The sequence below is a fragment of the Staurois parvus genome, unplaced genomic scaffold, assembly GCF_062004578.1.
Source record: "Staurois parvus isolate SC_StPar_1 unplaced genomic scaffold, SC_StPar_1.0 ptg000126l, whole genome shotgun sequence".
In the NCBI taxonomy this organism is placed as follows: Eukaryota; Metazoa; Chordata; class Amphibia; order Anura; family Ranidae; genus Staurois; species Staurois parvus.
In genome coordinates, this window is record NW_028317922.1 from 4,276,844 (window position 1) to 4,289,282 (window position 12,439).

General features: G+C 50.6%; 1 protein-coding gene across 1 annotated transcript in view; it reads left to right on the forward strand.

Annotated features, from left to right (window-relative positions):
• Positions 1-733: 733 nt before the first annotated feature.
• Positions 734-12,439, forward strand: part of LOC149467030 (beta-galactoside alpha-2,6-sialyltransferase 1-like) — a 62,875-nt gene continuing 51,169 nt past the window's right edge. Inside the window, exon 1 of the mRNA XM_089672368.1 lies at positions 734-850. The gene's annotated coding sequence lies outside the window, so the exon portion shown is untranslated. The remainder of the gene's footprint in view (positions 851-12,439) is intronic.

Below are 12,439 nucleotides of genomic sequence, written 5' to 3' on the forward strand. Positions count from 1 at the left end.
GGTTTTAATGCAGAGATTTTCAATGCAGCAGATAAATAAACTGCACCAAAAGACAAAATGCTTGCGTGGGTGCACTTGCTGCATAGAAAATCTCTATCTAAAATGTTTCTTCTCTACCTTGCATAAGCCAGAAATCTGAAAATCAGATCATAAAAAAAAAAAGTTCACTTTTTCTATTCTTGTACACAAATCCACTGAAAAATGCATGCACTAACTGCACAGATTTTTTTTTTGCAGTACTGTTTTATTGTAAATATTTTAAAATTTACTGTGGCAAAATGTTTTTCTTATAAAAGGTCTAAAACCCTCCCAAAAACAAGGGTGAATTAAAAAGGTACTTTGTTCTACATTACAAATAGATAGCAATGTATTCTTCCTCTTTGTGAGTAGGGCTTTCAAGTACTAGCCCCCTCACAGGAAACATATGTAAATTGTTTTGTAAGAGGATATATTTCATAGTATGCAACACTGCTGAAAGCACGATGCAAACTGGCATCATTCAACCGTAGGGACCGTAGGTTTATTTCATTCTTCAATACAGAGAACGGTAACAATCCCTCTTATTTCTTATAATAGTTGTGTATTGCTATATGGCATGCAGTGCTCCCAGTGCCAGGTCTGAGCCCTACAAAGTGTGCCCACCTGTTATCTGCCTAGCATGTGCGTCTCGCCTCCCACTCTGCTCATGTTAAAAATACTTCTGTGTTCCTAGTATGACACAAAGTTAGCTTCTGGCCCTCCCAGTGGTTGTACTGGAAACGTCAGTCGAGGCTGGTACAGTTGAACTAAGCGGAATAGCATGCTCAGAATTCAATCACACAGACAAGTCAGAAATCTCTTTGTAGGTCTGGTAAGTTCATGTGTGCGTTAATCTTTATATAGCTAATTATTGGAGTAAGGCACGTCAGTGTATGTTTCCAGCCACACATTCTGCTGCACTTTGAGGCTTATTTAATAAACTGCCACTATTAATTTTACAGCGTGAATTTTTACTTTTGCAAAGTGTTTAGTAAAAAAGGAGAAGCAACAATCTACTTCTGTTTTTCTTACTTTTCCCATATATGGCTAAGTATTCAAACTGAACACAAGTTCAAATTGTTCATCAACTTTTATTTTGCAAATGAGCATTCAGCTTTAGAAAATCAACCCCACAAAGCAGGAGGAGTTTATTGTGTGAAAGGTGTATTAGGTGAAAGGTGTATTGCATATCAATGCAAGTGTTTATACTAGAGGCAAATATGCCACTTTTGTGATGTCCCAGTGGCAGTCCAATGTTCCGTTTATTGGACCCTTTTTGCCTTTGTTCTTGGACCAGTCGAATTATATTTTTAATTTTGTGTGAATAGAATAGGTTTTACCCTATCTCTCTCTTTTGGTTGGCATAATATAGTTTCAAATTACTAAAATGGATTTGTTATTTTGAATGTATTTACAATAGTATCTCACAGTCATTTTCTAGTAATGTCTACTTCTCCAACAAAAATATTTTTAGCCATGCCATCATTATGTTATTGTATGTAATATGTACTGATCTGAAGTTTTATTTTATTATGGATTGTTATTTTTTATCATTCTCTTTATTATTATTTTCATTTGCTCCTGATCAATTTTAAATTGCTCCTGATACTAGCAGGAAAACCTTAAGCTGGCCATACCCTAGTAGATTTTCTTATGAATGTTAATGCAAAAAATCTTGTCATTCCATTTGACAATCCCATCAGAGACTTGACAAATGATGTTTGAACAGGATTGTTTGCTTTTAAAAATTTTATTTTTGAATGAATAGAATTTGCAAAATGAAAACCACATTCATGGTTAGAATTTTGTAGCTTGAAAAAAAAAATGTCCACCCTGCCCTTCAATTTTTACACTAGAGTCAAAAATAATTATCAGTTTGACGTCATTACCTATTGAAAAATTGAATGAACATTCCAAAATCAAATTTTTTCTAACAAAGTTCTAATAGTCCATGACCAGCTTTACTAAGAAATATGGGGGTTGCTATTGCTGATCTCCATTGAAGAATACTAGTTGCCTGGCTGTTGAGCTTCAAAGCCTATGGGTCTATGTGGGGAGGTGAAATGTAACAGCTGTGCCAAATGTACACTATTTTTCTGAAACAAATGGACTAATTAGAAAAGTTGTGCTGCTGTATAATACTTGTAAAGATACAAGCAGAAACAAACAGGAGCCAATATTATAGTAAAGTAGCAATAGATGGATTTATTAAATTGCTATACAGAGAAACCAGTCTCCTGCAGCAGTCTGTAAGCCCTGGCCAGAGAAGACAGTAGGTGATATTGAACTGCTTTAGTGTGTGGAGAAGGAAAGTCCCACTAGGAAGATGACAGCAGCCAAGCTCCATCCAACAAAGTCCCATCCTTTGGTGTGATGTCAGCTGCAGTGCTCATTCAGGAACGCGTATCAGAGAGGACCTCCGCATCATTAGTCTGTCTAAGGCACTACCTGTTGCTCCCTAATAGCAGCTATTTATATTTTATATATTTCCCTATAAGTATTTGCTATATTGCAGCATGTTATTTGGGGTGATAGTTTTGATTCCCATCTATTACAGCCAACATTGTTCCATTGGAAGGGTTGCGAGCTTGTCGTTTTAAAGTGTTTTATTTAATACTTGAGCATTCCATATGAATTCATAAAAAGGCAAATTAAATTTTTTGGAGTAGGGAAAGTAGAAGATTGGTGATTACAGGATAATATTATTATTAATATTATTATACAGTATTTATATAAAAAGTTTTCTCAGCGCTGTACATTATACTGGGAGACAGTACATGAGACAATACAATACACGAGGGGTTTGAGGGCCCTGCTCCTTGGAGCTTACAATCTAGGAGGGAGGGGATAGTAGTACAGGAGGAAATGGCTGTGGGGGATGGAGTGGTAGGAGGAGTGGAGGAGATCAGCAGTTAGGTGAAGGCAGGGTAGGCTTCTCTGAAGAGATGGGTTTTCAGGGTGCGCCTAAAGGTGAGGAAGGTAGGTGACAGTTTGATGGATTGGGGTAGTGAGCACCAGAGGATGGGGGAAGACCTGGAGAAGTCCTGGAGTCGGGCATGGGAGGAGGAGACCAGGGAGCTAGAGAGTAGGAGGTCTTGTGAGGAGCAAAGAGTACGTTTTGGGTGGTATTTGGATATCAAGTCGGTGAGGTAGTTTGGGGCAGTATTATGAATAGCTTTGTATGTCAATGTTAGAAGTTTGAATTTTATGCGTTGGGCAATCGGAAGCCAGTGGAGGGACTGACAGAGGGGGGTGGCGGATACGGAGCAGTTGGTAAGGTGGATGAGTCTGGCCGCAGAGTTCAGGATAGACTGTAGCGGGGATAGTCTGTGATGAGGTTAGCCGGTGAGGAGCGAGATGCAGTAGTCAAGTCATGAGATAATAAGGGAGTGAATGAGTTGTTTAGTAGTGTCTGGGGTTAGGAACGAATGTATTTTGGAGATGTTGCAGAGGTGGAGCCTGCATGAATTTGCCAGCGATTGGACATGGGGCTGGAAGGACAGATTGGAGTCTAGAGTGACACCTAGAACTTTGGCTTGCAGGGAGGGACTGATGATGGCGTTATTGGTCGTGATGGAGAGGTTAGGGGGGGCACGGGCTGGGGGAAAAACTAGGAGCTCAGTTTTGGAAAGGTTTAGTTTGAGGAAGTGGAGTGACATCCAATCTGATATGTCGTTCAGCAGGTGGGTGATTCGGGCGGAGACTGAAGGGGTGAGGCGAGGGGTAGAGAGGTAGATTTGTGTGTCATCAGCGTAGAGGTGGTAGTTGAAGCCGTGGGAGTGTATCAGTTGGCCAAGGGAGGAGGTGTAGATGGAGAAGAGAAGGTGCCCGAGGACAGAGCCTTGGGGGACCCCAACAGAGAAGGGGAGAGAGGGGGAGGTGGCAGCGTTATAGGTAACACTGAAGGAGCGCTGGGATAGATAGGAGGAGAGCCAGGAGAGAGCGGTTTCTCTGAGGCCAAGAGTGTATAGTTTTTTAAGGAGGAGGGGGTGGTCGACTGTGTCGAAGGCCGTGGAGAGGTCGAGGAGTAGGAGCACTGAGTAGTGGCCATTAGCTTTGGCTGTCTGACCAAAGACTGCACTGCATTTATACAATCTCTTAGTGTCTGTGGTGAACATGTGGAATAACGCTCCAGAAAGTAACCCACATCATCCTCTAATAACCACACCGCATGGGAGGGAGGCTAGGCGGGTGGAAGTCTGAGCATTGGCGATGTCCCTACGAATTGCATCGATCTTGTTTTGGAAGTGGTTGGCAATCTCGTGGGCGGTGAGTGAGGTACTGGGTGAAGGTGGGGGGGGGGGGGAGAGAGTAGTTAGTTAAAAGTAGAGAAGAACCGGCGAGGACTGGAGGAGAGGGTATTGATGAGGGTTATGAAGTAGGCTTGTTTGGCATCATGGAGGGAGGAGGTGTAGGTGAGGAAGGCAGATTTGTATAGGGTGAACGCTTGTTGGTATCTGGTTTTGTGCCATAATCCCTCCAGTGCATGACTGCATCGTTTAAGATTTTTGCTGTGGTCGTTCTGCCAGGGTTGAATCGGTCAGGGTCTAATGCTACGTGTGGTTAGGGGTGCTAAGGAGTCTAGGGCAGCTGATAGTGAGTTGTTATAAGCAGCAGTGGCCAGGTCAGGGCAGCACAGTAGAAGGATACTGTTGTAGAGTCAGTCAGCTGCAGAGTGAAGAGGGGCAGGGTTCAGGATGCGGAGGTTATGGCTTGTTGTCAGGGCTCCCGGGTATGACCAGAGGTGTGTGACTGACGCAGGGAAACGCAGACTTCAGATATGTTATAAACAATGTAATTTATTAACACTAACCATACAAACATAAACGCAGTGCAATACTAAAACATAACACAGTGCAAACAAACCAACCAACCACCCACAGATAACAGTACATACAATGCAAGCGTCGTCAGGCAGGCCGGGTCAATATCAGTCGGGCAGGTAGGTACAGGGGGAGCAAGCGGAGAATGGTCGGGGTCACAGGCCAGGTTCAGCAGGTAGCGGGCAGCATGGTACAGAGGGTCAGGCAGAGGAGAATGGTCAGACAAGCCAGGGATCAGAGCAGGGTCAGCAGAGAATCAGACAGGAACAGAGAGCAGGAACAGGATACAGGGCCCAAGAGAAACACAACACCAAGGCAGAGTCTGCAGGTCTGAATGTCCCTTAAATACACCAGTATAATTAGTTCCAGGTGTTTGACTGGCTGCAAGGTTGAGTCTCTGATTGCTGGGAGCACCCGCTGGCCAGCCCTGGTACTGCAGCTCATAAGGCAACTGAGTCCCACTATTGCTGGCCAGTCCATTCCTGACAGTACCCCCCCCTCAAGGAGCGGCCTCAGGACGCTCCAAACAGTCCTAGCTGGGCAAAATGTTCCACCGCCCGGGTCTGGTAACTGGCGGGATATCAAAGACTGGCACACCGGGCAGGACTCCGGGCAGCGGCACACCGGGCAGAGGCACATCGGGCAGGACTTCGGGCAGAGGCACATCGGGCTGGACTCCGGGCAGAGGCACATCGGGCTGGACTCCGGGCAGAGGCACTCCGGGCAGCGGCACACCGGACAGAGGCACATCGGGCTGGACTCCGGGCAGAGGCACATCGGGCTGGACTCCGGGCAGAGGCACATCGGGCTGGACTCCAGGCAGAGGCACATCGGGCTGGACTTCGGGCAGAGGCACATCGGGCTGGACTCCGGGCAGAGGGACTCCGGGCAGCGGCACACCGGGCAGAGGCACATCGGGCTGGACTCCGGGCAGAGGCACATCGGGCTGGACTCCGGGCAGAGGCACATCGGGCTGGACTCCGGGCAGAGGCACATCGGGCTGGACTCCGGGCAGAGGCACATCGGGCTGGACTCCGGGCAGAGGCACATCGGGCTGGACTCCGGGCAGAGGCACATCGGATTACCAGGCGAAGCAGCAGGCAGCGGGCCACCAGGCGGAGCAGCAGGCACCGGGCCCCAAGGCAGGGCAGCAGGCAGCGGGCCCCCGGGCGGAGCAGCAGGCAGTGGGCCCCCGGGCGGAGCAGCAGGCACCGGGCCCCCGGGCAGAGCAGCAGGCACCGGGCCCCCGGGCGGGGCAACAGGCATCGGGCCCCCGGACGGGGCGACCGGCATCGGGTCCCCAGGCGGGGCGACCGGCATCGGGCCCCCAGGTGGAGCAGCGGGCGCCGGGCCCCCAGGAGGGGCGACTGGCATCGGGCCCCCAGGCGGGGCGACAGGCGTTGGGCCCCCAGACGGGGTGACAGGCATCGGGCCCCCAGGAGGGGCAACAGGCATCGGGCCCCCAGGTGGGGCAACAGGCATTGGGCCCCTAGGCGGGGCGACAGGCATCGGGCCCCCAGGCGGAGCGGCGGGCGCCGGACCCCCAGGCGGAGCAACAGGTCTCGGGCCCTCAGGCGGAGCAGCGGGCGCTGGACCCCCAGATGGAGCGACAGGTCTCGGGCCCTCAGGCGGAGCGGCGGGCGCCGGACCCCCAGGTGGAGCGACAGGTCTCGGGCCCTCAGGCGGAGCGGCGGGCGCCGAACCCCCAGGTGGAGCGACAGGTCTCGGGCCCTCAGGCGGAGCGACAGGTCTCAGGCCCCAAGGCGGGGCGGCGGGCGCCGGGCCCCCAGGCGGAGCGACAGGTCTCGGGCCCCCAGGCGGAGCGACAGGTCTCGGGCCCTCAGTCTGAGCGGCGGGCGCCGGACCCCCAGGTGGAGCGACAGGTCTCGGGCCCTCAGGCGGAGCGGCGGGCGCCGGACCTCCAGGCGGAGCGACAGGTCTCGGGCCCTCAGGCGGAGCGACAGGTCTCGGGCCCCCAGGCAGAGCGACAGGTCTCTAACCCTCAGGCGGAGCGGCGGGCGCCGGACCCCCAGGCGGAGCGACAGGTCTCGGGCCCTCAGGCGGAGCGGCGGGCGCCGGACCCCCAGGTGGAGCGATAGGTCTCGGGCCCTCAGGCGGAGCGACAGGTCTCAGGCCCCCAGGCGAAGCGGCGGGCACTGAGTCACCAGGCACGACAGTGGGCTCCGAGTCAACTGGCATGACCGCTGGCACTGGGTCAGACATTGGATCGTCTGGCTGGACAGCGGGCATCGGGTCACCAGGCATCAGGTCATTTGGCTCGACAGCGGGCACCGCGTCATCTGGCAAGGCAGTGGGCTCCGAGTCAACTGGTATGACCGCGGGCACTGGGTCAGACATTGGATCATCTGACTGGACAGCGGGCATCGGGTCACCAGGCATCAGGTCATTTGGCTCGACAGCGGGCACCGCGTCATCTGGCAAGGCAGTGGGCTCCGAGTCAACAGGCACGACAGTGGGCACCGGGTCATCAGGTACCGGATTGTCTGGCTTGACAGTGGGCATCGGGTCACCAGGTATGACAGCGGGCACTGGGTCACCAGGCATCAGGTCACTTGGCTTGCCAGCGGGCACCGCGTCATCTGGCAAGGCAGTGGGCACCGGGTCACCAGGCATTGGATCGTCTGGCTCGACAGCGGGCATCGGGTCACCAGGTATGACAGCGGGCACTGGGTCACCAGGCATCAGGTCATTTGGCTCGCCAGCGGGCACCGCGTCATCTGGCAAGGCAGTGGGCACCGAGTCACCAGGTACGACAGCGGGCTCCGAGTCAATTGGCACGACAGCGGGCACCGGATCAGGTACCGGATCATCTGGATCAACAGCGGGCATCGAGTCAACTGGCCTAATAGGATCGTCAGGCTGGATCAGTTCATCATGCTGGGTAGAGGCATCAGGCTGAATGCCGGCGTCCGGCTGAGTAGAGGCTTCAGGCTGAGTAGAGGCTTCAGGTCGAGTAGAGGCTTCAGGCCGAGTAGAGGCATCAGGCCGAATAGAGGCTTCAGGCCGAGTAGAGGCTTCAGGCCGAGTAGAGGCATCAGGCCGAATAGAGGCATCAGGCCGAGTAGAGGCTTCAGGCCGAGTAGAGGCATCAGGCCGAGTAGAGGCATCAGGCCGAGTAGAGGCTTCAGGCCGAGTAGAGGCTTCAGGCCGAGTAGAGGCATCAGGCCGAATAGAGGCATCAGGCTGAGTAGAGGCATCAGGCCGAGTAGAGGCTTCAGGCTGAAGAGAGGCATCAGGCTGTGTACAGGCATCAGGCCGAGTAGAGGCATCAGGCTGCGTACAGGCATCAGGCCGAGTAGAGGCATCAGGCTGCGTACAGGCATCAGGCTGAGTACAGGCATCAGGCTGAGTAGAGGATTCAGGCTGAGTAGAGGCTTCAGGCTGAACCACGGAAGGCAGGTTCACCGGTTTGGATACTGGCAGGATGGTATTGGTTGGAAAGAATTTTCGCTTTTTTCTGGTTTTAACTACTGGAGCACTGCAAGTAAACGCAGGTCTGCAAACGAATGGAGCAGCTGGAGACAGAGAAGAGCTGGAGGATGGAACAGGAGAGGGAGCAGTTGCTACAGAGGGCTTTTTTACAGGGTTAAAGGCAGGATAGGTGCAGCGAGTGGGAACAGGGTACTGACATGCGGTAGATAGCAGGGCAGGAGGAGCTGTTGGGAATGCAGGAATAGAGTTTTGAGGAAATAGCTTAGAAGCAGGACTGGGTTTTTGTAAGCTGACTGAGGCTGGGTGCAACAAATCTGTCCATGTCTGCAGTATGGGTTGAACAAAGCTGAGCTTACACAAAGCCTGTCTGACCAAAGACTGCACTGCATTTATACAATCTCTTAGTGTCTGTGGTGAACATGTGGAATAACGCTCCAGAAAGTAACCCACATCATCCTCTAATAACCACACCAGGGACTCTACCTGGTCTGCACTAAATGGTGGCAAAAATTCATCCCTGCATTCGGGGGTACCAGATGAAACCAACTCAGCACAAACCTCAATCAAAGGCTGCACCTCAGAGAACTCTGTGCCCTGATCTACTAGAACATGAGCGAGCCGTATACATTCTAGCAGTTCATCCCGGGTATACTCCTTCAGAGTTTGATAAGCATACTCCCTGTCATCAAACACTAGCAGAGATAAATACGCAACCTCATCCAGATCCATCCTTCCCATCAACAAGCCAAGATGGCTTCCCTGTGCAGCCACTTCTGGTCAGGATTGGCCTTGGTGTAATGTCAGGGCTCCCGGGTATGACCAGAGGTGTGTGACTGACGCAGGGAAACGCAGACTTCAGATATGTTATAAACAATGTAATTTATTAACACTAACCATACAAACATAAACGCAGTGCAATACTAAAACATAACACAGTGCAAACAAACCAACCAACCACCCACAGATAACAGTACATACAATGCAAGCGTCGTCAGGCAGGCCGGGTCAATATCAGTCGGGCAGGTAGGTACAGGGGGAGCAAGCGGAGAATGGTCGGGGTCACAGGCCAGGTTCAGCAGGTAGCGGGCAGCGTGGTACAGAGGGTCAGGCAGAGGAGAATGGTCAGACAAGCCAGGGATCAGAGCAGGGTCAGCAGAGAATCAGACAGGAACAGAGAGCAGGAACAGGATACAGGGCCCAAGAGAAACACAACACCAAGGCAGAGTCTGCAGGTCTGAATGTCCCTTAAATACACCAGTATAATTAGTTCCAGGTGTTTGACTGGCTGCAAGGTTGAGTCTCTGATTGCTGGGAGCACCCGCTGGCCAGCCCTGGTACTGCAGCTCATAAGGCAGCTGAGTCCCACTATTGCTGGCCAGTCCATTCCTGACACTGGTGATGGTTTGATGTTTGGGGGGGGGGTTTGAGGATGGGGAGATGGAGAATGTAATGAGGTTGTGGTCAGAGAGAGGAAAAGGGGTGTTTGTGAGGTAGTGGGGGGTGCAGAGATGAGAGAAAACAAGGTCCAGGGTGTTCCTGTCGGAGTGGGTGGAGGACTGTGTACACTGTGTGAGTGCAAAAAAAGAGGTGAGGTGGAGCAGCTGGGATGTAGCAGGGTTATTGATGTTGATGGGGACATTGAAGTCTCCAAGGATGATGGTGGGTAGCTCCGAGGAGAGGAAGAAGGGTGACCAGGCGGATAAATCGTCGAAGAAGCGGGATACGGGTCCAGGAGGCCGATAGATTACTGCAATCCTCAGGGGGGTAGGAGAGAATAGCTGGATGCAGTGGGCCTCAAAGGAGGAGACGGAGAGAGAGGGGGGGGTTTGGGAGGACCTGGAAAGTTTTCAGTGGTGACAAGAGCATGCCGACCTGACCACCTCTACGACCGCACGGTCTAGGTGAATGGTTCCAGACAAGAGCTCCATAGGAGAGTGCCTCAGGGGAGGTGGAGTCAGTGGCTTGGATCCAGGTTTCGGTGATCGCTAAGAGGTTGAGGGAGCGGGAGATAAAGAGGTCATGGATGGCGGTGAGCTTGTTCCAAACCAATCGGGCGTTCAGGAGTGCACACGAGAATGGAGGGGTGGTTGTGGGGAGTAAGGGGACAGGTATTAGGTTGAGGGGGTTGCGGCAGTTTGTGGAAGTAGGAGGGTGCCTAGTGGGTGAGTGAAGTGGTGAGGGACCAGGGTTTGGGGAGATGTCACCGGCGGTTAGGAGAAGAAGGGTGAGAAAGGTGGCATGGGAGCGGGATGTGCAGGAGTGTGTGAGTCTGTCAGTGGTGGCGTGTGGGTCGGTGGGAGAGTGGAGTATTAGGAGGAGGTGGTAAGAGCCGTAGTGGGGAGATGGAAGCAGTGTGGGTGCTATATAATATATATACAGTAATATAGAATAGAATACTGTAATGTACAGTATTTTGAGAAACAAAATAAGGGCATATAATATGTAATTGTTAGAGGAAATGATAATGCCCAGATAAATTTTAATACATAGGATTAGAATAAAAGATTCTTATTTGTTCTTATTATTATATTATTATACAGGATTTATATAGCGCCAACAGTTTGCTCAGCGCTTTACAATGTAACGGGAGACAATACAGCAACAATACAAGAGGGATAGGAGGGCCCTTCTCCTTGGAGCTTACAATCTAGGTTCTTCTTTTAAAGTTAATAAAATGTATTAATTTAATTTATTTTCACTCTTCGTTTGTATTCTACTGGTTACATCCCCATACTGTTTGCATTGTAGTTCTAGTATAACTTGCATCGTGGCAGAAAATAACCTTATTTCTAAATCAGTTTTGATCTGGCTCAATGTCCAGATTATGCACTCAAAAGAAGGATTCCTTGACATCTGGCCTTTCTAGCACCATATGCAAGGCACCTTGTTCTTGATGCTTGTTACTTTTTTTCTCCTATGCTCCCAGCACTCAGTTGGTGGAAAGCAAAATCCTGATTTATTATAGAGTAAGGACCCATTTACTCCAGTGCACCATTCAGTGGTGAAGCTAGACATATTTCACTTGGGGTAAAGACTCAATTTGGCAAGAGTTCTCCATCTATCCATAAATAATTAAGAAGTGGGATGAGGGAACACTGTTGGGGGGGGGGGGGCTGGGTTCTTGTGCTGATTATCACATGCTTGAAGTGTGAGGTCCTGCGTGACTCTGAAACATTGCACTCTGTTTGTGATGTGATCATACTTCAATAAAGCCGTATTCGGACAACTTAAAGATCCGTTTTGTGCTGGCAAATATCTGCACTTGTGATGGCAGAGGCAAGCATCAACAAGTGGAACTCAAAAGCCTGCTTGAAAAACCCCCATAGCTGGCATTTCCCTGTCCTGTCGCTAGGATGTTGCTGTGGCCCTCCAGCTGTTGATGCTTGCCTCCACCATCCCTGCTCTCTTGCTGCTGAGCACAGCACCATGGAAACACGAGAGAATGTGGAATCTGGAAAAGCATGCTCTTGTGATGACAGAAGAGGGCATCAACCATTGGAGTACCATAGCAATGTCCTAGCAACAGAATGGGGGAACATCAGCTTCCACCTACTGGTACTCACTGCTACCGCTAGAAGAGCATACTTTCTCTGATTCAAACACCATGAATACAATGATGCCCAGATACATGAAAGGGTCTACAATGGAAAGTGAATGCCGTTTGGCATTCACATTTTTAAGCGCCCTAAGCAAATGGGTAGTCAGGGGAATCCCTGCCATTCACCACTACTATGAGGCAGTGGTGCTACAGAGGATTATGGAATGGCACCACCACCTTAAGGATAAACTTTCGGTTCCTCTGGAGAAATGCTTGGCCAGCCATAACTTGGCCCATGCTCCATGGCTGCCCCAATCTGTCACTCACTCTCAATACTGTACAGGCATCTTCAGTCAGATGACCCAGTTGGGAAACCATTGTTTATGCAAGAGTGGAAGAGAGATCTGCAGCACCGCTTCTCTGACACACAACTTGATCACCTATACCAGTGGTGGGCAACCTTTTTTTTCAACTGAGCCAAATCTCGCCAAAACCACGATTGAAATTTATTTTGAGAGCCACATTTTTAAAACTGAAAATACATCCCCCATATAGTAATTCATCCCCCATAGTAATTCATCCCCCATAGTAATTCATCCCCCATATA